Source organism: Puma concolor, chromosome B1 (assembly GCF_028749965.1).
Source record: "Puma concolor isolate L17-30 chromosome B1, mPumCon1.1.hap2, whole genome shotgun sequence".
Classification (NCBI taxonomy): domain Eukaryota; kingdom Metazoa; phylum Chordata; class Mammalia; order Carnivora; family Felidae; genus Puma; species Puma concolor.
The window spans coordinates 95312396-95339150 of record NC_141670.1 but is presented as its reverse complement, the minus strand read 5'-3'; the positions used below and the strand labels follow the sequence as shown (position 1 = coordinate 95339150).

The 26755-nt window shown below is 34.9% G+C and overlaps 1 long non-coding RNA gene across 1 annotated transcript in view; it reads right to left on the bottom strand.

Moving 5' to 3' along the window:
• The window catches only part of LOC147581765 (uncharacterized), a 138414-nt gene extending 114216 nt beyond the window's left edge, over positions 1-24198 (bottom strand). The window contains exons 1-2 of the long non-coding RNA XR_015249753.1: positions 23979-24198; positions 19885-20000 (exon numbers count right to left, since the gene is read on the bottom strand). This is a non-coding gene — a long non-coding RNA (uncharacterized LOC147581765). The remainder of the gene's footprint in view (positions 1-19884; positions 20001-23978) is intronic.
• Positions 24199-26755: the final 2557 nt, after the last annotated feature.

The window sequence follows — 26755 nt, the reverse complement described above, 5'->3', positions numbered from 1 at the left end:
TAATCCACTTTGAGTTTATTTTTGTGCATGGTGTAAGGAACTGGTCCAGTTCATTTTTATGCATGTGGCTGTACAGTTTTTCCGATGCAATTTTTTAAAGAAACTGTCTTTTTCCCATTGCATATTCATTCTTTCTTTGTCAAAGACTAACTGACAATATAAATATGGCTTTATTTCTGGGTTTTCTATTCTAGTCCGTTGATTTATATGTTTATTTTTATGCCAGTACCACACAGTTTTAATTACTACTATTTTGTAATATAGCTTGAAATCTGGACTTGTTTTACTCAAATTTTGTTTTTTCTTTTTAAAGATTGCTTTGGCTATTTGAGGTCTTTTCTGGTTCCATGCAAATTTTAGGATTGTTTGTTCTAGTTCTGTAAAAAACACTGTTGGTATTTTGATAGGAATTACATTAAATCTGTAGGTTGCTTGGGGTAATATAGACATTTTAACAATATTTGTTCTTCCAACCCAGAAACATGCACTGTCTCTCCATTTCATTGCATCATCTTGAATTTTTTTCATCGGTGTTTTACAGTTTTCTGAGTATAGATTTTTCACCTCTTTGGTTAAGTTTATGCCTAAATATCGCTTTGGTAAAATTATAAATGGTATTATTTTATTAATTAAAAAAAATTCTTTTTAAAAAAAAAATATTTATTTATTTTGAGAGAGAGATGTGCACGCATGAGCAGGGGAGGAGCAGAGAGAGAGGGAGAGAGAATCCCAAGCGGGCTCTTCACTGTCAGTACAGAGCCTGATATGGGGCTCGAGATCACAAATTGTGAGATCATGACCTGAGCTAAAGTCAAGTTAGACACTTAACCTACTGAGCCACCCAGGCACCCCCTTAATTTCACTTTCTGCTACTTCATTATTAATGTATAGGAATGCAAGAGATTTCTGTACATTAATTTTGTATCTCATCAATTTACTGAATTCATTTATCAGTTCTAATAGTTTTTTGGGTTTTCTACATATCTTGCCATGTCCTCTGCAAATGGAAAGTTTTACTTTTTTCTTACCAGTTCGGATGCCTTTTATTCCTTTTTTTTTTTTTTTTTTTTTTTTCTGATTGCTGTGGCTAGGGATTTTAGTACTATGTTGAATAAAAGTAGTAAGAGTGGATATCCCTGTCTTATTCTTGACCTTAGGGGAAAAGTTCAGTTTTTACCATTGGGTATGATGTTGGCTGTGGGTTTTTCATATAAGGCCTTTATTATATTGAAGTGTGTTCTCTCTAGAGCTACTCTGCAGAGGGTTTTTATCATGAATGGATGTTGTACTTTGTCAAATGTCTTTTCTGCATCTATTGAAATGATCATATGGCTTTTATCTTTTCTCTTATTGATATGATGTATTACACTGATTGTTTTGCAACTATTAAACCACCCTTGCATCCTGGGAATAAATCCCACTTGATTGTGATGTATGATTTTTTTAACGTATTGTTGGATTTCATTTGCTAATATTTTGATGAGGATTTTCACAACTATAATCGAGAGAGATATTGGCCTGTAGTCTTTTTTTTTTTTTCTTTCCCTTTTTCTGGTGTCTTTGTCTGGTTTTGGTGTCAGGGTGAACCTGGACTCATAGAATGAATTTAGAAGGTTTCCTTCTTCTATTTTTTAGGATAGTTTTAGAAGAATGAGTATTAACTCTAAGTGTTTGGTAGAATTTCCCTATGAAGCCATCTGGTTCTAGCCTTTGGTTTTTTGGGGAGTTTTGATTACTGACTCAACTTTATTGCTGGTGATTGGTCTGTTCAAATTTTCTATTCCTTCCTGTTTTAGTTTTGGTAGGTTATATTCCTAGGAATTTATCAATTATTTCTAAATTGTCCAATTTATTGTCATATAGGTTTTCATAAAATTCTGTCACAACTGTTTGTATTTCTGTGGTATTGATTGTTATTTCTCCTCTTTCATTAGTAATTCTGTTTACTTGGGTTCTCCCCTCCCCCATTTTTTTAGAGTCTTGCTAGAGGTTTATCAGTTTTGTTGATCTTTCAAAGAACCAGCTCCTGGTTCATTGACCTGTTCTATTGTTTTATTGGTTTTTAGTTTCTATATCATTTACTCCTGCTCTAATCTTTATTTTTTTTCCTTCCTTTTGCTGGGTTTGGGTTTGTCTATTCATTTTCTAACTCTTTTAAGTGTAAGGTTAGGTTGTTTATTTGAGACCGTTCTTGCTTCTTGAGGTAGACCTGTGTTGCTCTAAACTTTTCTTTTAGAACCACTTTTGCTGCATCCCAAATATTTTGGACTATTGTGTTTTCATTTTCATCTATTTCCATGTAATTTATTTTGTCTTCAATTTATTGGTTGGCCCATTCATTGTCAAGGGAATATTGAGCTGTGGCTTTCTCACACTTAATAACATAGGCTGCAAGTTAGTCCCAGTAGTGTTTGAACTTTTTTGAAGTGCGCTAATAAACTGCAGATAACACGTTATAGCCCAAGAAGCCGTAGTAGATATTAATTTCCTGAAGGATGATAGATTGTGTTTCTGCAATTTTCAGATGTTCTAGAAAGGCTTGTTTGCAAACCTAATGTTCCTTACAGTCTTACTACTATTTGTATTGAGTCCCTACAGGGTAAGCAATAAATCCACATTTTCTGCAAAGAGCAGCTTATGTAGATATAATAGGGACCTTTGATAAGCTGTAATTATCTTAAATATAGCAAATGGAATCATTCAAGAAATATTTAATGACTGCTGCCTTCTAGGCACTGTGGTATAACAACAAGAGAAACTATGTACCTGCTATCATGATGTTTATTATCTATAACTGAAACACAGACAATAAACAAGTAAACACATACAGATATAGAATGTCAGATGGCAATATGTGTTGTCAAGAAAAATAAGACTGGGTACAGAGAATAGAGATTAGGGTGGGGTGTAGAAGGACTCATTCAGGGTTTTCAGTAAAAGTCTTGCAACTGAAGGAACACTAGAGTGAAGGCCTGATAGATATGATAGTGTAAGACACATGATTGTCTAAAGGAACAGGATCTTCAGTAGAATAATCAAGGCAAAGGACCCAGGCAGAGGCATGCTTTTCATGGACCAGTAAGCAAGGATCCTTATGTGGCTGGAATAGAATACAGAAGAGAGAAGAAATAAAACAGAAAATGAGCAGAAGGCCAGATCAAGTCTCAGAGGCCACGGCAAAGGATAGCAGTTGTCACAGTACTCATTTGTTTAAAACCATTTTAGAAATGAAAACCCAGCACTAATAAGGTATAAGGAACCACATAGAGGTAACAGGGTCCAAGGTTGAATGTTGAAAAATCTAAAGGAACAAATTTATGCAAAAGTGCAAAGTAAACCCTTCTGTTGTTTTCACACTACTACCTCAGTACCCCAATAACTTTACTTTAGGAAATAATCTGCGGATTTACTCATTCCTCCATGCAGGAGATTAGTAACTTTTCAGGAGAGATGCGGGAGCTTATCATGCATTAAGTTGTGTTATTCTTGGGGTGAGGCTTTAAAAAGCAGCTTAATAGATCGTGTGTACTTTTCAGAGTAGTGGGTTGTGAGTTCCCTAAAACAAAGATGTTTTGCCAGTATGGAATAATCTAACTTATTTTCAGTGGAAGACAGGTGTTCATTGGAACATAAGGCTAAACTATCATTAACTGTAAGGTTAAATATGAATAAACTTGTAGCCTCCAAAAGCAAGTAAGTAGAAAACTGTATGGAGGAACTACAGAAACTAACCAAAGAATAAAATGTAAACACAGCTCTTTCTATAAGAGAAACCAGGAAATGTCCTCCAAGAGACAGTGAGGACTAAGTAAAGCATGTGTCACCTTCCTATTTCCATGCTGCACTTGTCCCCTTGACATTCTCTACATCAGTTGTCCTAACAACTCCTTCCATTCCTTTGTATCTTCTCCTCAAACTTTTTCTTGTTGCCATCTGAAAGTCCTGCCCCCTTACCAAAAATGCATTCCACCTTCAATTTCTTCAATGATTGTTTCCTTCTTCTCCCATTCTTACTGCTGCAGACGAAGCTCCATTCTCCTGTCAAGTGGTGATTGTTCTTTTTCTAGCATTCTTGGCATTCGATGCATTCCACTGTCTACAAGTGGGACTCTCATGCCTTTCTCACTCTGAGATCCATTGCCAAGCCTCTGCTAAGGTATAAACAAGCAGACAAACGAACAACAAATCTGCACATGCACGTATACACACAACCTCAAACTGCTTCATTGAGGTTTGCCTACGAGTCTTCTCATTTTGTGTCTGCTTTCTAATTATCCATATGATTATGCCTCCTCATTTGCTGAGGGTAATCATGAACTGTGCAATTGTTTTGGCCCATGTAACACTTTGACCTCAGTTCACTGACCTCGTCTCCAAACGTCCCCTCTACTTCACTCCAAAGCCATTTCCCATAGCATAATTTGACATTCACCTGAATCTGATCTGCTCCTGCTTTCCAATAATATAGAACTCCTACTCTGTGTATTACCCTCCCACATACACATTTTGACCAGGTTATTCATTAAATACATTAATTTGCAAACTTCATGGACACCTCTAATATTCCTAAATTTTTCTGTTTATTTGCAAATTACCCTTAAAACTTAGATTCCATGGGCTTTTGTTTTTCTATTCTCTTGATATTACTTTAACTCTTTTGATCTTTATTCTCTTTACTGTGTTTGTCCATAAAAATTATACCTGAAACCAAATCCAACTTATTTCAAAATTTTTTCTACCTAATGGAAATAATCACAAAACTGAGATGATTGGTTTTGGTACAATTTCATGACTCCCAAACTCAAAACTTGTCTTAAGCTGCCAAACACCTTTGTTCAGTTTATTTCTCCTCACTTGAAATGATTGTTTAAAACCTTCACTCTTCCCAGATCTGATTTTTCCTTGCTTCTCACTCATGGTCCTCAACAAATAAAAGCAAAGAACAAAAAAAGAAAAAGAAAAGAAAAAAAGAAATGTCTTAGAGCTTCTTCAATGTCTTACTAAAAATTTACAAATATTTGTTTCCAAAATCTTAGTTCCTTCTTCCATCCTGACACAAAGTAGGAATCTTCTCCTCAAAAGTTGAGTATGTGTATAAATTATTATATAAAGTTGTATTGTACAAAATAATGTTACCATTGATTGTAGGCAATTAAGAAAATTTCAAGTGCAATTTTTATTATTTTTAACTTAGTCTTTCACTTGAGAACTTAAGTAAGATGAGATTCTACAGTGCTAGGAAAGGAAACTTAGAAAAACTGATAGTTCAACTAATATCTTAAAAAAAGAATAAGGAGGAGTTGGGCAGGTGATGATAGCACACATGAAAACCTAGAGGAAAGGGAGAGCTCGACTTTGTTGAGAATTTAGAAAATGATATGTATGGGATTCAAAATGCAAATATATGTGGGGGTAAGGGAGAAGGGATAGAAATGAGGCTAAAGACACATATGCAGATGGAGGGTTTATAATTTACACTAACTTTTATTTGAAGGGGAAAGAAAATCATTGGAAAGTTTTAAACAAGAAAAGACTTCATAATTTGGGTATACATTGCTCAGTAAAACAGACATGGCCTTTGACCCAATGAAGTTAATGGTCTAGTGGGACTTAAATAAGATCATAGTTCCATTTCAAAATTATTATTTTGCATAATTTCCAAGGTGTATAAGTGTATAGTGGATTTTTCCAGAGGCTATAGGACATGTGATATTGCAATATATTGAATATCAAAGTAGACATGAGAATCCAGCTGGTGCAATTAAGGAAGAAATTAAAAAGATTTGCAGGACATCTGGGTGGCTCATTGAGTTGAGAAACTGACTTTCTTGATTTTGGCTCAAGTCATGACTTCACAGTTCAAGAGAATGAGCCCTGAGTCCAGCTCTGTGCTGACAGTCAGAGCCTACTTGGGATTCTCTCACTCCCTCTGTACCTTCCCTCCCCCGGTGGTTCTGCTCTGTTTCTCTCTCTCTCTCTCTCCCTCTCTCTCTCTCTCTCTCTCTCAAAATCAATAAAACTTAAAAAAAAAGATATGCAAAAATGGAAAACACTGCTATTCTCACTAACCTTTTGTTTTATAAAATAGTTATTTCTCATAGAAATATAATTTGTTAACATGCAATTACAATTCAATGAAGACTAAGAATTTTAGAAATATTTGATACCTAATATACAGTAAGTATAAATATATATAAGTCACATAAACTAAAGTATTTTGGTGTTCTCCATAAATAAGAGTTGCAAGGGGTTCTTTAACCAAAACTTTTGAGATTCACTATTATGCTGACAGAGAATGTAAGTTTACAATGTTCTTCTTTCTTTCTTTTTTCTAAATCATTATTTGTACCCATCGTTTTGATGGCCTAGCTAGTAAATGATACCTAATTAGAGATGGAGAAAATATTTTTATAAGAGATTCTCCAACGTACAGAAAGCAAGTTCTCTTTTCATTTTTGAATCTGTGCTATCTGTTCAATATATGTCATATATTTTTCATGAAACTAGGATAAAGCTCTTTCTAGAATTTAAAAAATACTTAATGCATTGTTAGTTTCATAAAACATCTATCGTCTTACTGTTTTACACAAACACTTTTTTCCTATGGAAGAAACTGCATAGATATCCAGAAAATTATACCTTCATGTAAAGATTTTCAAAGAGTTAATATTATTGAAATCATAACGCTAATCACTATAAAACATAGAGATCTCTATATGTAGGAAAATTCATATCATAAGGAATGCTCAAGAAAAATGAGAGAATTAAGAAAAAATCTAATGAAAAAAATAAAGGGAAGGGGCGCCTGGGTGGCTCAGTCGGTTAAGTGTCCAACTTCAGCTCAGGTCACAATCTCGTGGTTTGTGAGTTCGAGCCTCGCATTAGCTCTATGCTGACAGCTCAGACCCTGGAGCTTATTTCAGATTCTGTGTCTCCCTCTCCCTCTGCCCCTCCCTTGCTTGTGCCCTCTCTCTGTCTCTTAAAAGATGAATAAATGTCAAAACATTTTTTAAAAAAAGAAAAAAAAAGAAAGGGAGAAGAAACAGATTCCTTAATGTGAATACATATCACCGTGAAGTGGTTCATTTGACCAAATCATCTCTCCCATTCCTTTCTTTTACCTCCCCTATTTCATCACCTAGTAACTTATTCCTAATTATGGTTTGGAAAACTGGAGCAAGATCTATGAAAGTCTTAACAGTTGAAGTTACATGATGATCTCTTTCAACTTAGGGTCTGGTGAGACAACCTTAAGTTTGCCCATCAAAAGCTCTGATTCCAGCATAACTACTATCTGAGAAAAGGCATGTATAAGCTCTGCACAGCTATGGAAGCAGCCTGAGTTTGGAGACTGAAGGCAAATGATTGGGATTATTTCCATCATTCACAGTTCATGACCAATCATGTTAGTATTTTAGACTATTCAAAGCATTCTCCCAATACTAATATTTCCTATAGTTTGAGAGGCAGCAAAGTATAGTGGAAAAATCTAGGATTTTTATTCAAACAGACTTGACAGCTGAAATTCTGTCTCTTAGGGGTAAGTGAATGTAGGTAACTTATCTATATATGTTAGTCTGATCTCTCATGAAAATGTGTATATCATCTTTTAGAGAGTTGGTGATTTTTAATGATATACATGTATGAATGTGCTAGAACAGTCAATAGCACATGTGTACCATAAATAATTATTTTTTCTGATTTTATAATAAAAACATCTTATATTAAATGCCCATAATCATGAGGTTTCTCACACAATTTGGAAACAGTTTTAAAGTCCAAAGTAGAAGTTCATTATAACAGTTTGGTACTAGCATTATTAACATTATTTTTAAAAAATAAGTCCTCCATCATTCTTTTTCTCTGGCCTCGGTTCATAAAGTGATCTACCTTTTTAATCTAATAATGTCTTAATATCTCATGAAAATGTAAATTTTTAAGATTATGGTTTCCTTTACACATGAGAAGACATATTTCATGATGAAGTTGTGTTAGAAATAAGATTTCTTCCATGAAAAATCCCACTTTAGGAGCAAAGTTTATTTATATAATCTTCCTTTGAATGTCCCTTATTACATATTCTATAAATGTATATATGTATACCTATGTATGCATATGTATATAACTTTGGCTAATTTTCTTAGTTCACTATTTTTCTACTGCCTTGAAGTTCTTAGACAATAAACGATTAGTTACTTTGATTTTCATGATTAACTGCTATAAATTCCTTTTCTGTTAATATATTTAGCAACACTCAACTTGGTCTATTTCTTTATTCAAGCTTTGGATTTATAGCCTTGCTTAGAAATTTGTTGGTTGAAGCACATTTGCTAAATTTGTGACGTAAATCAATTTGTGTCTTGCATAATTTGGCTTTCTGCTAATAGAAAGAAAAATTGGTTGTTTTAAAACTGTCTATTTAAATGCTAAAGACATAGCATAATTGTGTCACACAAGGAAGGGTCTTGGAAGAAGATAATAATGCATATAAAAGTGACTGTGAGTTCTTTATTTCACTTTATTTTGTTTCATTTTGTAATTTAATAAACACCAGTATACATATATGTATCGATACATGCACACATACACACACACAAAGACACATATACACAGATAGAGTATATGTATGCACACACACACACAACTTAGACCTCTATTACCTAAGTAGACACATCTCCAGAAATCTGAGATGGGGCATGAAGTATTTCTCTGGAGGTTCCGTTTACCTCAAAGATTTTGGGGTATTTTGTCATTTCAAAAACTATGGATATGCTATGGTGCATCGTGGAAGGTCTCATGAATTTTTTTTTAATTTATTTTATTCATTTTGAGACACAGTGAGAGAGGGAGAATCCCAAGCAGATTCCGGGCTATCAGTGCGCAGCCTGATGTGGGGCTTGAAATCAAGAGTCAGATGCTTAACCAACTGAGCCACCCAGGCATCCCAGAAGGTCTCATGAATATTTATTTAAGCTAAACCCAAACATTAAAAATAGAGAAAACTTCATTTTCACAGGGCTCCTCTGGACTAAGGCTTAATATTCCTTGATGTTAGGAGCACATCAATAGAAATATGAAAAGCATCACCAGGAACAATTATTATGATTTTGTGTTTTTCATTATAAATAATTTTATTGGTTCTATTGACAGAATGTGCTAATATAAATTTTTTTCACTTAAAGGATTATACATATATTCAGGCTGGCATGCATGAACTCCCCACAACATGGCTCTACAATAATTCTCTGGCCTTAATTTCCATGATGCCACTAAACTTATTCCATTCTTCAATGAAATTTAAGTTTTTCAATGTGCCTATATAATCATAGATAATAAGAAGTCTGGAATACAAAAAAAATAGGTCTTATATATCTTATTTTTATTTTTTTATTTTATTTTATTTTATTTTTATTTTTAAAATGTCAAAAATATTTAAGCTTTGAGAAATAAAGGCATGTTCTCAATGACAGAAATCAAATTGGTGGTCAAGCCAGATCTAGAAGTAGGTCTTCTGTCATTCAGTTTCTTTGTGCCATAGCATCCCATTCATTAAAAAGCCCCTATTCTCCCTAACCTGGAATGTACTTTTCTCTTTCTCACTGTTAAAATCCTACCCGTATTTCAAGATAATTATCCTGATATCTTTTTTATTGCAAGTAGATTCTGATGAATATTGTATTGAATTTAATTGATTTTTTTTATTATGCAAAGGGAGCAGCTACCTTAAACTTCAGCTCTTCAAAGTATTGTTCATTTCCAAAATTGTACAAATGCATTTACTTTTCTAATTTATTAATGTTTTGATTAAAATCATCTAAATTTTCTCAACAGTATGAATGAATATGAGTTAGGCAAATTGATCATTTGGGAGAAAAATGCCTTTTCAATCACTGTGATTTTAGATGAATTCTATAAGCTTTTAAAAACTGCAGAGTGTTTGAAAAATTAGTGCAGCTTTTAGATATCACATATAATCCCAATTATTTGTCCTTCTTTCCTGAGGAAACAGAAGACTTTTCAAATAAGAATGTAATGAAAATGAGACAAATCATACATTTCTTAATAGGTATTTTCCATTTAGATTAGTCATAATCTCAAATTACTTCTAACAAGCTCTCCTGATAAAGATATACCCAATTTAGCTATAGAAAGTGGCATTTAAGGAAGCACAGAGTGACTGAAATTGTTTTAGAGACTGCAATTCAAGTGGTTTTACTTTCATTGTCAAGTATGGTTTCTTTACTGTAAATCAAAGAAATTTCTGAGTTACTTTAATTGGTAGAATACATTATTATCAAAAGCTTCTTTTTCCAAGGGCATTATATAATATGATTGAAAAATGACTAATAGTTAATGTGTGAATTTTTAATTAGGTGGTTTCTGCCATCCCTAAAACTCTACAGAAGAAAATCTAAGTAAAGGAATTTTAATGATGAAAACAATGTTTTTCTTAGAGGCCCATGATTTATTCCTCCTCCACTATCTTTCTATGGCTCCTTTTCACCCCTGCAGTTAATTAGAAGTACTTCAAATTTAATTGCCTTTTCATAAACTGTGCAAATCATCACTCTGTAATATTTTGGTCCTGAACTTAAACTTCTCTGTACTTATTATCATTGATGACCTCTTTGACCATTCGGTGTGGTTCTCTTTCCATGTGCTGGTTTGACGGCAGCATCATTTGACCTCTCGAGGGGCCTTTCACCCAGATGAGTAAGAATTTACAACTAGTTGAGAAGCCTCAATCCCTCAAGGCTAATTAGCTTTGCTCTGTGTCTGGGATGGCATGCGTTGGCATGTCTATGGTACTAATTATGAAATGAAGGATGCAATGTATAGATGGAAGTAGTTTTAAATTTCTACTTTACAGTAGATATCCAAATCATTATCCCTGGGACAGAAAAGTCCTGTCCCATTGTCCTTTGTTATTATTTTGTATAAATGAGTCAGATTTATTTTGTACTTAATGGGATGTAGGCTCAGAATGTGATAAGATGTTTATACATACTAAGTTGAAACTGTGAATTCTACTACTTGATAAGTCTGACAAACAAATGAATGAATTAAGTTGCCTGAACTTTTTGGGGAGGAATCAGTGAAAAGAGGTGGATTGGTAGCATCAAGTTCCAAATCACATTCACGTCAGAATCTATAAAGTAGTGCCAGTGTGCAACCACAGAAGAGGTGAGAAAATTCTGAACTTACCTCTTAGGCTAAATACCTTCATCAAACATGGAGGTTGTTCATACACTACCATATGTATTATAATGAATGGACAATTCCAGAAATTGCTTGTTTTTAATTTTTAAATACTTCCTTCAGATGATTCATGAAAGGTTTTCTATGTGAGAAAACAGCCTGTTTATTTGCTTTAACTTTTCAATTGTCTGTATAGTTTAAAGCACTAATAAAAGGGAGAAAAATAGAGTTTCAGGTTGTGTAATTTTTTAAAATCATGAATATACTAGAGATATAAAATAATAGGACACTAAAGTTGTAAAAGACTTAACATTTAACACGATGTGAGCAAAATTATGGACCTTCAGAAGACATTTTTTGAAGTGATTCTATAATCTAGTAAGCGCTTCTGGTATTAAATTTTATTTGAAAATTTGTGCCTAAACTGTCCTTCTTATTCTCTAAAAAAAAAAAAATCTGTTCTAAAAATGTTTAGATGTAATTATTACCACATAGGTCACTGGGTTACGTTATATATTATACTACATAATTTTTCTCAGCACATAGTTGTTATATGTGTGTGCTGAGACAATATATGTGAATTTGAAATAACTCTGATTCATAGGTTAAGAGCTCTAATGGTAAAAAGGACAATATTCAAGAACAGAGGGTGATATAAGCAAAGAGACAGAAATTCTGAGAATCAATAGGGAATGCTAGAAATGAAAAACACTATAACAGAAAGAAAGAATGCCTTTGATGGATTCATAAGTAGACTGGACGTTGCCAAGGAAAGAATTACTGTCCTTACAGATACGTCAATAGGAACTTCACAAACTGAAATGCACACATTATTCATCTTCTGCCATACTATAATTTACATATTTTTAAAGCACTAAGACTTGATTCATTTTATTGTACTTAAAGCCATCATGCTCTTTCTTTGCTCAATTAACTTGGGGAAACATTTTTTTGGAAAATATTTTAAAATATCTTATTTTCCTGAAATATTTCAATACATGCATGCAAGCTCCCTTTTTTCTTAGATTTTTTTTTGTCCATCAGCTTATTAATTTAACTAGGTCACACTAATAAATGGCAGAATTGTGATTAAAACTCAGGTCTCACTGACTCCAGTTTCATGTGTTAATCACTGTAGCATATACAAATAATTCAATATTAAAGATGTAATTTCAATAAGAGATCACATTTAAAAACTTATGAAATATATTTAAACTTTCTATAATCTAGTTTCCTTGTGCCTTAAAATAAGAACATGGTACCTCTGTTCTCACAGATTTGTTTGAATTAAAGGAGTTAATGTACAAAAATCACTGAACTATCACTTAGCATGTAGTAAGCACTCAATACCTGCTAGATATTATTAGTCTGTGCCAGAGAAAGATATCACATTATATGTTGGGTGATTAAAATAGAATGTTAATTTGGGGGTCTCTACAGAATTTGTAAATGGGGAAGTTTTGTGTAAGGTGAAGTGTAAATAATGATAAACATCCAGACATTCTAGGGCATACTTACATGTGGACCAATACATGACCTGAATCCATGCAGAACCATGCTGTGGTCAGAGACACACACCTTTTACCGGTTCCACCTTTTGCTGGTTATGTGACCTTGGACAAGTTGTCTAAGCAGTGCCTTCTCTGAAAGGCAACATGGCCTAGCGATGAAAGGAGTAGATTCAGGAGCCGTGTTATCGGTTCAAATCCTATTTCTAATAGGAGTTTTGAAACCATGTATAAGGTACTTAATTTCTCTGTAACTTAGTTCTCCTATCATTAAGTAGAGGATAAGTTGTAAATGCAGTTATATACCTGATGGGTTGTTGTATGATTTAAGTAATTTCTAGCTAGACTACTGGTTTCAGCTTCCATAGGTAATGAAATTGAATTGGCCACACCCCTCCTTGTAAGAACAACAAAACTGAACAAACTGAAAATGAATGACTCTTCTTGGATCCATCACAGAACCTGGGTAGCAGGATGAACTACCACCCCAAACTCGAGAATCAAGTGAATCCAAAGTCATGGTTGAGATCTCCTTACCTAAAGCAGAAGCCATTGGTACCATGAAACAGTAGAAACACTTAAAACAGTAATTTGGACAAATTGTTGGAGGCTGAATGGGGACTAACATGAGAGTGAGAAACTTCTGGGCCACCGTCTTAATTGGGGCCTTGCACGTTCATGGATTTTACTTCTAAGAACCAAGGAGTGAAGAGTCAGAAAAGATAACCTCATGTTTCTTGTAGGGGAAAGAAAAAGTAACCATTTGAAACATACCCAGTGTGCTATCCATATCAAAGGGGGAAAGACTTTATCAAGAGCCTGATCTATTCCTGGGGTAGGATATTTCCTCAACTCTGGCCCCTTCTATCCTTTCTGTCTCAACAAAAATGGTAGAGGGGGTGTAAAAACATTTGTGAAGGTCACAGCTTAAGGGGGTGTAAAAACATTTGTGAAGGTCACAGGCCTACTAAAAGACAGATTTAATCGGGAGATTGTAGAATGCTTCATTTGCTCTGCACATTACCACTCTATCAGCAGGGCCCCAGTGTAGTAGCAGTGGGTTACAGCTGAGAGTACAGGGCACTCTGGAGAAGTTTATAAAGGAAACCCAAAGAACATAGGAAAAAGAGAGGAATTGAAACCTCTTGGACCTATAACTGGAGCAAACATTAAATACAGTGAACTAACCAGATTTACTTAAAACCTCACATTAGGCCTTTTACCTCAGTTCCTATTAACTGATATGTAATGTGGGTTTTCAATGAAAATGTACAAGGCATGCTAAGAGGAAAGAAAAAAACACAGTTTGAAGACATAAAGCCAGCATCAGTAGCAGATTCAGATATAACACAGATTTTGGAATTACCAGACAAGGAATTTAAAATAGCTATGATATGAAAAGGGTTCCAAAGGGAAAAGTAGGCAACATAAGGGATGGAGGCAAGGGATTAGAAATACTCTGTGGTAAGAGGCCTGCACTGCTGTGAATCAGTATTGTGTTATTTAAAAGTGGCCTTAGATTAGTTGTAAATGTGTATTGCAACTCTAGGGCAAGCATTAAAAAATATATATTTATAGCCTTTAAAATACTTTCTGGTAAACAAGAAGTACTATATAAGTTTTGCCATTTTTCTATTAATTGTGCTATATATAATATATAAAATTAATTGTATTATATATAATAGTTCTTAGCATATTGAGTAGTTTTATAAAGATTATATATGTATATACATGTGTGTGTGTGCACGCTATTAGTTCTGTTTCCTGAAGAACTCTAATACACTTTGTCTTAACAGCTAAAGCTCCATACTTACTTTCTTTTCCAACTCGTGGTGGTTTTTTTTTTTTTTAATGTTTATTTATTTATTTTGAGCAAGACAGAGAGTGACCATGAGTGGGGGAGGGGCAGAGAAAAAGAGAGAGAGAGAAAGAGAGAGAGAGAGAGAGAGAGAGAGAGAGAGAGAATCCCAAGAAGGCTCCATGCTGTCAGTGCAGAGCCTGATGTGGGGCTCAAACTCAGGAACCGTGAGATCATGATCCTGAAATGAAGAGTCAGACACTCATCTGACTGAGCTACCCAGGCGCCCCTCCTGGTGGTTTTCTTGGCCTGCAGAAATTTAAATCTTTGACTTTCCTCCCAACCATTTACTACAGTAAAGTTTTATCTTAATTAAACTTATATATATATAAATGTATAAATAATAAAACTACAGATTTCATAGAACTTAAGAAATTTAAAATAATGAAGAATTTTTATACAGTAAAGATACAGACTTCCCCCATGTTAATTTGTAGATTTTAAGTAATACCCATATATTTTTTTAAAAATATGGGCATGGTCGCTTTTGCCTCTGTTTTTCAGTTCCTCCTGTATTACTGACCACTACTGCATGAAGTGGGAATGATGATAAGGCCTATATTTCACATGCTCCATAAAGTATGCAGTTTTATTTTGCTATCTGTAGATACCATAATACAAAAAAAAAAAAAATCCTAATCTGTGAAAAAAAATCATGCCTGTTTTTTTGTTAAATGATAAGTGAAACCTCTGGGAAAGATAAATTAGTGCCTGTGTTGGTCTGCCATCTCCAGATATCTCATGAGTACACAGGAGGTAGTGATAAGCACAGCCTTCACTCCTTCAGCCCTCACAGCAGAGTTGTGTTATCAGCTGCAGGGCTGTGCTCACAAGAGACGTTAATCTGCTTTTGAGTCCTCATCATTTTCTTCCTTTTTTATTTGCTCTTCTCTCTGCCCTGTTCAACCTTCTTGATAGTGTCTGTTATTTCCACTATCTCCATGTGATTTGCTTGCTGTTCTGTAGTGTTAACTCACTGTGTCTTCTAAATCATTCCAATTGGGTTTTGATTGTAAATGAAAATCAAAATAGCTGTTTTTCAAATAAATAACCTCCCATGGCCCAAGATTTGTGTTTGGATCTATTGGATAATTTGAAAAATATACAGGTTTTCTGTCCACTGTTGAATACAAAAAAAAAAAATAAAAAAAAAAAATAAGTGAAGATCAAATCTCTGTCCTCTCTAATTCTAGGGACTTTTGTTGGACTGGAAGAGCTTAAATCCTCAAACTCCTATTTCACAGTGATTATAAGATATTTTTGAGGGGCGCCTGGGTGGCTTGGTTGGTTAAGCGTCTGATTTCGGTTCAGGTCATGATCTCACGGTCCGTGAGTTCGAGCCCTGCGTTGGGCTCTGTGCTGACAGCTCAGAGCCTGGAGCCTGTTTCCGATTCTGTGTCTCCCTCTCTCTCTGCCCCTCCCCCGTTCATGCTCTGTCTCTCTCTGTCTCAAAAATAAATAAACGTTAAAAAATAAATTAAAAAAAATTAAAAAAAAGATATTTTTGTAAGATTTTTATCATGCCTCCAGGTTAACTTAAAAATAAAGAAATAGGGGCGCCTGGGTAGCTCAGTTGGTTGAGCGTCTGACTTCAGCTCAGGTTATGATATTGCAGTTGGTAAGCTCGAGCCCCGTGTCAGGCTCTGTGCTGACAGCTCAGAGCCTGGAGCCCGCTTTGGATTCTGTGTCTCCCTCTCTCTCTGCCTCTCCGCTGCTCATCCTCTGTGTCTCTCTCTGTCTCAAAAATAACTAAACGTTAAAAAAAATGAAAAATAAATAAAGAAATAAAAGTTAAGATTCTGGTGAATCTTGGTTTAGATAAGGCTGATCATCCATGGAGACATGATTCTCATGTAGTAGTTTTTTATGTTCTGCTTCACATGTACTACTTACTCCCTGAGGCACAATCTGGAAGTGAGATGAGAATCCAGGAAATATCTCTTTAACAGAAATGTCAAGGGTTGTCTCTGTTGTGTGTCCAGGTAATTTCTGCACATTGTGTTACAAATAAGAGAGAATTTTTCATCCTCATTAAGAGGTTGGGCTGCGATGTTTCTGCAGGTTGATCTTGCTTCATGCATGTGTTTTCTTGTGCGTCTGTGGGTGTGGGTTTACTCCAGCAGTCACCCTTTGGATATTCAGACAGACCAGGTGAGGGAATCCTTTTATGAGACAACTAGTGGTTGCATGTTCTTTTCCCTAGATTACTAGAAGAGTTGTAAGAAATCAACCATTGTAAATGTTTTTATTGTCAATGTTGTAAGTCCCTCCAGTTAACCAGAGAAGTGACAGGAGAGCTTTGGATGACATAGAGAGAAGTATTTACAAGAGTGCCCAGTCACACAGTCACGGTTCCCTGTGTATTGGATGTTAAAGACATACTTGTTTTATTTCATATTCTCATATTTAGTCATTTTGCTAAGTCAGAACCACGCACCACAGTGGCTGATTCTGAAAGGTAACCATAATCCGAGCCCACGAATGAGAGTCCATTCTCCCAGGCCAAGCTGGCATTTCACGCTTGTTGCCCCATAGTCCCACAGTAGTTTCCAATATTGGAGCCTATATTCACCCAAGAATGATTCAGTCTCTTCTCTGAAGACTACCTTTTATAGGGCCAAGCAACCTTGTAAGATACTAAAATCACAAATTCTTATTACGTACTTCACTCAGAGTAATGAATGCCCTTTTTCATACATTGGAATAACCAAAAAGACCTTTCAACAGAGCCACTGGAGGACAAAGGGAATCATTTTTCTTTGATTAAAATAATAATGCTAATATTCCCTTAATTCTCTCTGTAATAAATGAAAACAAAATTGAGGCAAAATTATTTTCATGTGTGTTTTCTGAGCCTAGTAGCAATTATCAGGAAAAATGGAACTAAAATTTTATAGAAGAAAAGGGAGATTTTTCATAGAGGAATAAGCAATAAAGTAGCTGAAGTCAACTAAAAACATACTTTGGACTTCCATGTCCAAATATTCCATTTTGTGTGAGAGAGTGTGTGTATACGTGTGTGTGCTGAAGCAATGATTGAGAGTACTACATCAGAATGTTATCACATGCCTTTCAATAGATGAAGTTACAATTGTCAAAGGGTTTATGAAAAACAACTATTTACCAGTCCTCAATTTCAATTCTCCTGTATTAAGTTGAATATATCAAATAAAGTTTAAATGAATTTCTTCCATTTCAAGCATCAACACTAATGTTACTTTTTTAATATTATAGAAATAATATAATAAGAATGTTTCAACACATTGGACAGTGAGCCCAATATTGTGGGGGCAAAGGCAATCAAAATGTATAATATATGCAAAAACATCTCAGTTAAAGGTGGGGCAGATGTTGAGAATTTTCCAATGGAGTTAGTAAAGGAAAATTAATGGTTAGTTTAATCCTGTAAAATACCATTTATGCTGCTTTATATTCCCTAAATTTGGGGATGCTTTTTTACTGTTTATCTTTATGGAACATAAAACCAAACTTTAACATCATGTGTGTGTAACATGCTTTTCTAAACTTTATCAGCTCTTCTTTGCCAGCAGAGTTTTCTTTTAGGTACCAATCCTTGTAATTTAGAATAAAGCTGAATTTAGGGACTGTATTAAGTCTGAAGTATGTTGGAATCTTTCCTAGACAAACATTTTTATTATTTAAAAATTATTTATTATAACCTATTGCACATACCTATGTAAGCTTTAAAAATAATTTTTAAAACTTGTGGCTTTAAACTTTGTGGCTCATGCTTATTTAGTATTATTTAAAAATATTTACACATTTCAAACATTTCCAGTCTAGAAACATCTGGTTAAGACACCAATGGGTTTCCAGGTTTCTGATCAACATCCCTGATTCAACCACCAGGAAAAGCCAGAAAAAATATTTGTGTGTATTAAGTCTTCAGAAAGTCTTCAAAGTGAAATGTGTGCATTTCACTCTTAAAGCACATTCCATTTCAGCTGTATTTCAAGTGCTTAGTACCCATATGTGAATGGTGGCTATTGTATGAGATAGCACAACATTAAGGCATTGCCAATTCTAAAATTTCTGTAGAAAAGTCTGAGATGCTGAGCAGGAGGAAGTGGCGAAAATATATTTAAAATGTTTTAAAATTCTAGCATATTCTAAAAGTGATTAAAAAGTCCTAATTTTATGGATTTTAATAAGTGGGACAAATATTTCAATCTTCAGTGTAATATTAAAGGAAGATTACGAAAATGTGTAACTAGCAAGGAAATGAGTATAAAAATGGAATAGTAAAAAAGAAAGCCATCCAAAAGAAGGCAAAAAACAAGAGATCAATATAAAATAGGTGAGAAAAATAGGAAACAGAAAAATTATAGATTTAAATTAAAAAATATAGAAACTACTAAGTCCTACTAAAAACATCAATTAAATACTAAGGTCATCATTTATAAAACATACAAGTTGATCTTGGGCTTACCAGCTTCCAGAACTGGAAAATACATTTCTGTTGTTTATTTTTTTTTAAAATTTTTTTTTTCAACGTTTATTTATTTTTGGGACAGAGAGAGACAGAGCATGAACGGGGGAGGAGCAGAGAGAGAGGGAGACACAGAATCGGAAACAGGCTCCAGGCTCTGAGCCATCAGCCCAGAGCCTGATGCGGGGCTCGAACTCCCGGACCGCGAGATCGTGACCTGGCTGAAGTCGGACGCTTAACCGACTGCGCCACCCAGGCGCCCCTCTGTTGTTTAAAAGCCACCCAATCTATACTATTTTGTTATGTCAGCCCAAATGGACTAAAACAATGACCAAATTGGATTAATACCTGGAATAAAAGGTTCTTTACCATCTAAAAATCAATCAACACACTCAAATACTTGTTTCAGTTATTCAAAATGAGTAAAATACTCCATAGCAGTATACCCTGTCTGCTTGTGTGATCCTTTTCAACAGTGTCCTCTACTTTTGCTGTAAATAAACCTACATAAAAATTAAAATGTTGTGAACTCCTTTAAAATAAAAAAGGAGTAAAACAATGTAATTATCACCATGGATCAGGCCAGGAAATACATACACCCACCATCTATTCATAATGCAAAATCGTAGTAAATAAGAAATAGACGTTGTCTTAGGTCAGGTTCCTGAGAAGGACCTAGAATCCCTGAGATAGAGACACATATATATATGCTTTTTTTGAAAATCTGTTCTTCCAGAAAATACTGTAAAGGAGACAGAAACAAAGGCTAGGGAAAGGACTAAGCAAAAATGAGATATTTGGCAAAAGTTAATTTTAATGTCATTAACAGGTAGCTTCTGTAATATAAATAGCAAAACCAATTTTTCTACCTTGAAACAAGATGGCTGGGCTTCAAGCTTCGTATTATTCGGTTGTCTATCACCAAAGGGAGTATAATATCTTATATTTCTCTAGGCAAGGCAACTTCCCTGAGTCAAAGACAATGCTGTGCAGAAGATCACAGTATTTAGTCATTAACCCCAGTACTCACAGCAAGAAAAAGGTTATTTTGGCAATGCACTATTTATTCTAACAAAGGAACATCCTTTAAAAAAAAAAAAAACCTTTGGCAAACAGCATAATTAATGAGCAAACATTAAAAGTTTTTACTTTGGAATCAATAGTGCAACTATCACCATATCTTTTATATGTACAAGAATTCTTTAATAGTTATACAAGGACAAAAATTAATCTTAATTTTTGTCATAGTTGTAGAGCTGTATACAGTTGGGTGTAAGTTTGTTGCAGCTACCAGATCGAATACTCTTTTTCTAAAGTAAATTTCAGAGAAATTATATCTTAAAATAATACACAGACAGAAAATTTATTGGAAAAATCACTATCAAACTTCTTAATAATTTAAAGTAAACAGATTTAATATGATTTTTGGAAATTATAAGAAAATAATAACTTAGTAAATTATATATATTTAACTATGTATATAATATATATAAATACTTATATATATGCACATGTATCAAAAGGTTTTAAATGCTAGTGAGAATGTGAATCTATTATTTATGATGGACTAATTCAAATAAAGTCCCATTTCTTCAATAATTTTATTTTCAATGAAGTTTTATTACATTTTATAAACTGTATTAAAATTATTTTACTGTGTTAAAAAAAATCTAGGGACATTTGAGAATGAATTACTTCTCCATTCAAATTCATACTGAAATATATCAACCTATTTTTCATTTTAGTCTTGTTAAAACATGCTTTGCACATATAATAATAAATTGAACCACCAGCTTGAAATTAATATTGGATTAAGCATAGATTTATGTTCAAAATTTTTTACTAAGCTGAAATGAATTCAAAAAACATACAATTAAATTTCAAGTAATACCTGAGATTTCTCAGATCACTGAGAAATGATATACTGGAAGTCTGAGTTACAGAATATATTCAAATAAGACAATAGTTGACTAAATGAAATTTCGCGTTTCTTTTTCTAGTTTTGCTATATGTGTAGCTATACATATGTAGGTCAGTATATATGTATATTTGTACATATACATAATTGCATATCAAAACATAGATGTATGTATATATACACATACATGTACACATATGGAGAGAGATGGTTGGATTTTGCTTCCAGTTATTTATGATAAAACTTATTAACAACACATGATACAAATAATCCAGTAAGGACAGTTTAAACAGAAGAAGATCGAAGAAGATACAGTGGACTACTTAATGGTTAAAAACAATACACATCTATTATCTCACATTTCTGCAGACTGGAAGTCAGAAATCTGTTTCAAAGGCTGAAAATCAAGGCTGATGCAAACCCATTGCTATGGAAGCTAAAGGATCTAAATTATTTCCTTGCCTTCTCTAGCTTCTAGAGGCTGCCTGCATCCTCTGGCTCATGTCCCCTTCCTCCATTGTCAGATCCAACAGATAGCATCCTCTCTCTGACCACTGTTTCATTCTTATGTCTCTCTCTATATCCCTCTGCTCTCTGTTTCCATTATTATGTCACCTTCAAAGTCTGTGATCATCCTGCCTCCCTCTTATAAGGTTACTTGTGATTACATTGGTCTCACTTAGATAACATAGGATAATCTCCCTATGTCAAAATTCTTAATCATGTTTGCAAGTCCTTTGGCAATGTATGTAACTTATTCACAGGTTTGGGGATTAGGACGTAAATATTGTTGAAAGGCTATTATTCAAGCCAACACAGCTATATTATAAATACATCCCAAAAATGTAAAATCAGAGAGAGATATAATTAAGTACCAGTCCTACAAGAAAAAGTAACTTTTAAATGATGATAAAAGAAATAAATTCCCTGATAAATGGTGTCTTATCTATCTATGCAAACTCGTTAGCTAACTTGATGTCAGTTGAATGATGGAAAACTTTATAATGGTTTTTCTGCCCTTATGATGAATAAATCCAAATAAATAAATCCCAAAATTAAGATATGAATCAATTAAACTTGGTATGGGAATTAAAAATGTGTAATATCTATAGATTTAGTACAAGTCCAGTCAAAATCTCAGCAGATAATTTTGTGGATGTCAACAAACTGATGTGAAGTTTATATGGAAACACAAAAGATGCAGAATAGCAAACACAATACTGAAGTTGGATAAAGTCTGAGACTGAGGGGTGCCTGGGTGGCTCAGTCGGTTGAGCCTCCGACTTCGGCTCAGGTCACGATCTCACGGTCCGTGAGTTCGAGCCCCGCATCCGGCTCTGGGCTGATGGCTCAGAGCCTGGAGCCTGCTTCTGATTCTGTGTCTCCCTCTCTCTCTGCCCCTCCCCCGTTCATGCTCTGTCTCTCTCTGTCTCAAAAATAAATAATCGTTAAAAAAAATTAAAAAAAAAAAAGTCTGAGACTGATACTGCTTGACTTTAGAATTTACTATAAAGCTATAGTAATCAAGGCAGTGCGGTACTGGCAAAAGAACAAAGAGATCGATGCAGAAGAGCCCAGAAAAAGACCCACTCCTTTGGTATAGCAGCAAAGCCAATATAATGAAGAAAGGATAGTCTTCAACAAATAGTTATGAACAACTGGATATCCACATGCAAAAAACAAAAAACAAAACAAAACACAAAAAAACTTAAAACGAAAATTAACTTAAAATGAATCCTAGACATTAATGTAAAATGCAAAACTATAAAATTCTTAGCAGACAACATAAAAGAAAATCTAGAGCTTGGCAACAACTTTTTATATACAACCAAAAGTATGACTCACAAAACAAAAAAAGTTGATAAGCTTGACTTTATTAAAATTAAAAACTTCTTCTCTGTGGGAAGACACTATTAGGGGAATGGAAGACGAGCCACACTGAGAGAAAACATTTACAACAAGCATATATGATGAAGGACTATTGTTCAAAATAACACAAAGAACTCTTAAAACACAACAGTATTAAAAGAAACAAGTAGGTTAAAAAATAAGACCTGAACAGACCCATCACCAACAATGGTATATAGATGGCAAATAAACGTATGGAAAGATGATTCACGTTATAAAGCACCAGGGAAATGAAGTTTAGAAAAACCATGAGATACACACCTATTAGAGTGAGCAAAATCCAAAACACTGACAACACCAAACGCAGACAAGGATATGTAGCAATAGGAATTCATTGCTGGCAGGAATGTAAAATGATACATCCACTCTGTAAGACAGTTTGGCAGTTTCCTATAAGTATAAATCTACAAATGGCATTGTCTTTTGGTTTTTCAGGGCTAACTGCCAATGTATGTGATTAAGTCCTCTCTGCTTCCTGTGGGAAAATGGCTAATTACTTTATATTCTCCATTAACTTTTCATTTTCTCTTCAACCATCATTTCCTTCCATAGTACACTTCAACACAAACAGACGCGTGGTCTGGAGTTTCTTCTTCACATTCTACTTATTGGACACTTTCTTGAAAATGCCCCCATATCATTTCAAATTCATTATGTATTAAACAAGATAAACACCTTTCTCTCAAAAGGAATAGCTCTATCTCATGTCCCCATTTATATACCATTATATATCCTAAAGTTAGACATTGCCAAATAAAGTTGAATTTTCCCTGGTCCTTTCTACAAGTAGCCAACCAAGACACTTAGTTTACTATTTTTTCAGAAAGTCTCTCAATCAATTTTTCCCAATTCTCAATGTCATTGTGTTGCTTATCAACTCATTACTCCTTGCCTGGATTGCTGAAAAGGCTCTTTGAATAGTCTGACTTTTGATCTTTCCTGTTCCAATTTGTATGCCTGAGAGCATCTAGATCAGTCTTTAATAACAGTTTAGTCTGACATGCTTCTTAAATTCTGTCAATGTCCCATCCTCTATGTGGTCCTGCAGATCAATGGAATCAAATTTTCCCCAAACATGCCAAGTGTATTCTTAAAGCTAATGTGAAATTTATGTTATATTTATTCTGAAATGCCCACCTTACTGTTCTCCCCCTTCACCTGACGCTGAGAGGGGGCACGGTGGGTGGGAAGGAGGCGCCTGGAGGCGGTGGCAGCAGACTCTGGGCGGGAGGGAGCAGAGGAGCCATGAAGAAAGCAGCCCCGCCGCGGCTGCGGAAGCTGAGCGCATGCGCGGATGTGGTCTGCCGCCGCCGTCGCCGTCTCCGTCGCGGCGGCTTCCACCTCCCGCCCGCTTGGCTTCTCCGGTCTCTTCCCGCTTTGGTCCGCCCATGCCGACGGCGTCTCTCTCGCGCTGGCCAAGAGCTTTCCTTGCTTTTGACGAACTCCAAGTACGAGAAAAATATAGTGCTGCTTGGTCAGATTTGAACTTAAGATGATCTATTTTTATTGCTCACGTTTAAGTTTTCTCTTCCAATCAACAGGTAGGTTCCCACTCCCTCTCCCTAATTCAATTCTCCAGATTTCATTATTCCTTTTACACTTGGTTACAAACTATTTCATGAACGTGTCTTCATCATGAATGCATGTTACATAACTTAAGCTTAAGATGAATATTTCCCTTACACAAATACTTTTATATTCTAATTTTGCAATTTAAAATAATCTAAAATAACTGCCTAGGCAGTTGATTTTAATCTTTTTTATGTCAGACAAATGAAGGAAGATTTTCGGGGAAATCAGTAATTTAACACACTTTACAAATATATATACAACAGTTTTAAAAAGCAAAATTATATTTTCAGTCAAGTGAAAATTGTGCAGCTAATCTAGATGTTAAAAAATAGAGTGATGGGGGCGCCTGGGTGGCTCAGTCGTTAAGCGGCCCACTTCGGCTCAGGTCATGATCTCGCGGTCCGTGGGTTCGAGCCCCGCGTCGGGCTCTGTGCTGACAGCTCAGAGCCTGGAGCCTGTTTCAGATTCTGTGTCTCCCTCTCTGTGACCCTCCCCTGTTCATGCTCTGTCTCTCTCTGTCTCAAAAATAAATAAACGTTAAAAATAAATAAAAAAAAAAATAGAGTGATGGCTCACATTTAAAGAGCTTTTTACTCTGAAGACATACAAAAATTGCTGTGAACTTTTATGCGTAATAGCAGTTCCTTTTTGAAATGATGAAGAACATCCTTGAGAAGTTCATCTTTAACTGATGCTCATTGTTTGAAAAGTCTTATGATTATAGCTAAAGGAGTATGTATTATAGCTTACAACAAATGGTATTGCTTCATAAGACAACATAGCTGCCCAGAAATGTCAATTATGGAAAAAAAAATCTTAGCAAATATTTAAGAAATAATGTGTCTTTCAAGCATGAAATTTCTTTAAGCCTCATGTTTTGTCTTGGCAAATAGAAGAAAGGCAGATGCATTTATTTTAATGATATTTAAATGGGGAAGTAATTTTGTAAATCTTTACCGGAGCAACATAAGGACTTTTATCAGTAAATGCTATTTTACATGGGATCAAAATAATTTAAATCAGTATTGTCCTTATGCACACTCACCTATGTACTAATAAGAGCTGAATTTTCAGTGGTGTGGCATAGTCTAGGGACGGCAGAGCTTGAGTTTGGATTTAAGTGGGTAAAGCATAGGGATGTAGGAGGGTTAAAAGACAGGGTTCCCTTCATGAAATCTATCAGGAAGGCAAAAGTGATTGAGGCATCAAGATTTCTTTTAAGAGTAGAAGTGTGACTAAGTTCTGAGGGAGAAAGTAGGAAGAAAGGAAGAAACTCAGTAGGAATAAAGGTTTTGGAATGAAGCATGAAAACTAACATTTATTTGGGTGTTGTATGCCAAATACTGGACTTTGTGTTTTGCAAAAGTTATTTTTATTTTATTTTTTAAAGTTCATTTATTTTTGAGAGCAAGAGAGCATGAGTTGAGGAGGGGCAGAGAACGAGGAGAAAGAGAATTCCAAGCAGGCTCCACTCTGTCAGCGCAGAACCCAATGTGGGGCTCTAACTCATGAACCTTAAGATCATGACTTGAGCTGAAGTCACTGTTACAATGGGAGGAGAGCAACAGCTCAGCTTCAACAATTTATTTTCTGCTCATTTTTTGTTTAATTTTACTAACATTCCCATACAACTCCACACATTGTATGTATCTCCTTTACATGGCAGTTGTCTTTGAGTTTCCATCTTTTATGCTGATAAAGGTTCATCAGCATTTGTGGCTATTTATTTACAGATTTAAACTACTACTACCTAGTAGCTGTTTCAGTTGTTCTCCAGGCCTGTGAAATTAATTAATTAATTAATTAATTAATAAAACAAGCACACAATATATAGGTTTCAGATATGTCACTTTTTTTTTAAATGTTTCTTTATTTTTGAAAGAGAGAGAGAGAAAGAGGGAGAGAGAGTGCAAGCAGGGGAGGGGCAGAGAGAGAGAGGAGGCACAGAATCCAAAACAGGCTCCAAGCTCTGAGCTGTCAGCACAGAGTCTGATGCAGAGCTGGAATTTGCAGAGCTGGGAGATCATGACCTGATCTGAAGTCCGACACTTAACCGACTGAGCCACCCAGGAGTCCCTCGGATATGTCATTATTAATGTTTGGGGGCATGTAGCACTTTCCAAATGTCTTGGGAGTCCATTGGGAGTCCACTCCCAAATGTCTTGAGAGAAGTCCTTGGGAACTTCTCTCCCTCAAGTGATTCCTGCGTTGTTTCACATTTCTTTTGTCTTCCTTTATTTCCTGTTTGTTGTTGTAGAGAATTAGCTCTGTGCTATAATTTCAGGTTTATTCTCTCATTTCCAGTGCTTCTTTCAGGAAACCAAGGGGAAAAAAAAAAGTCG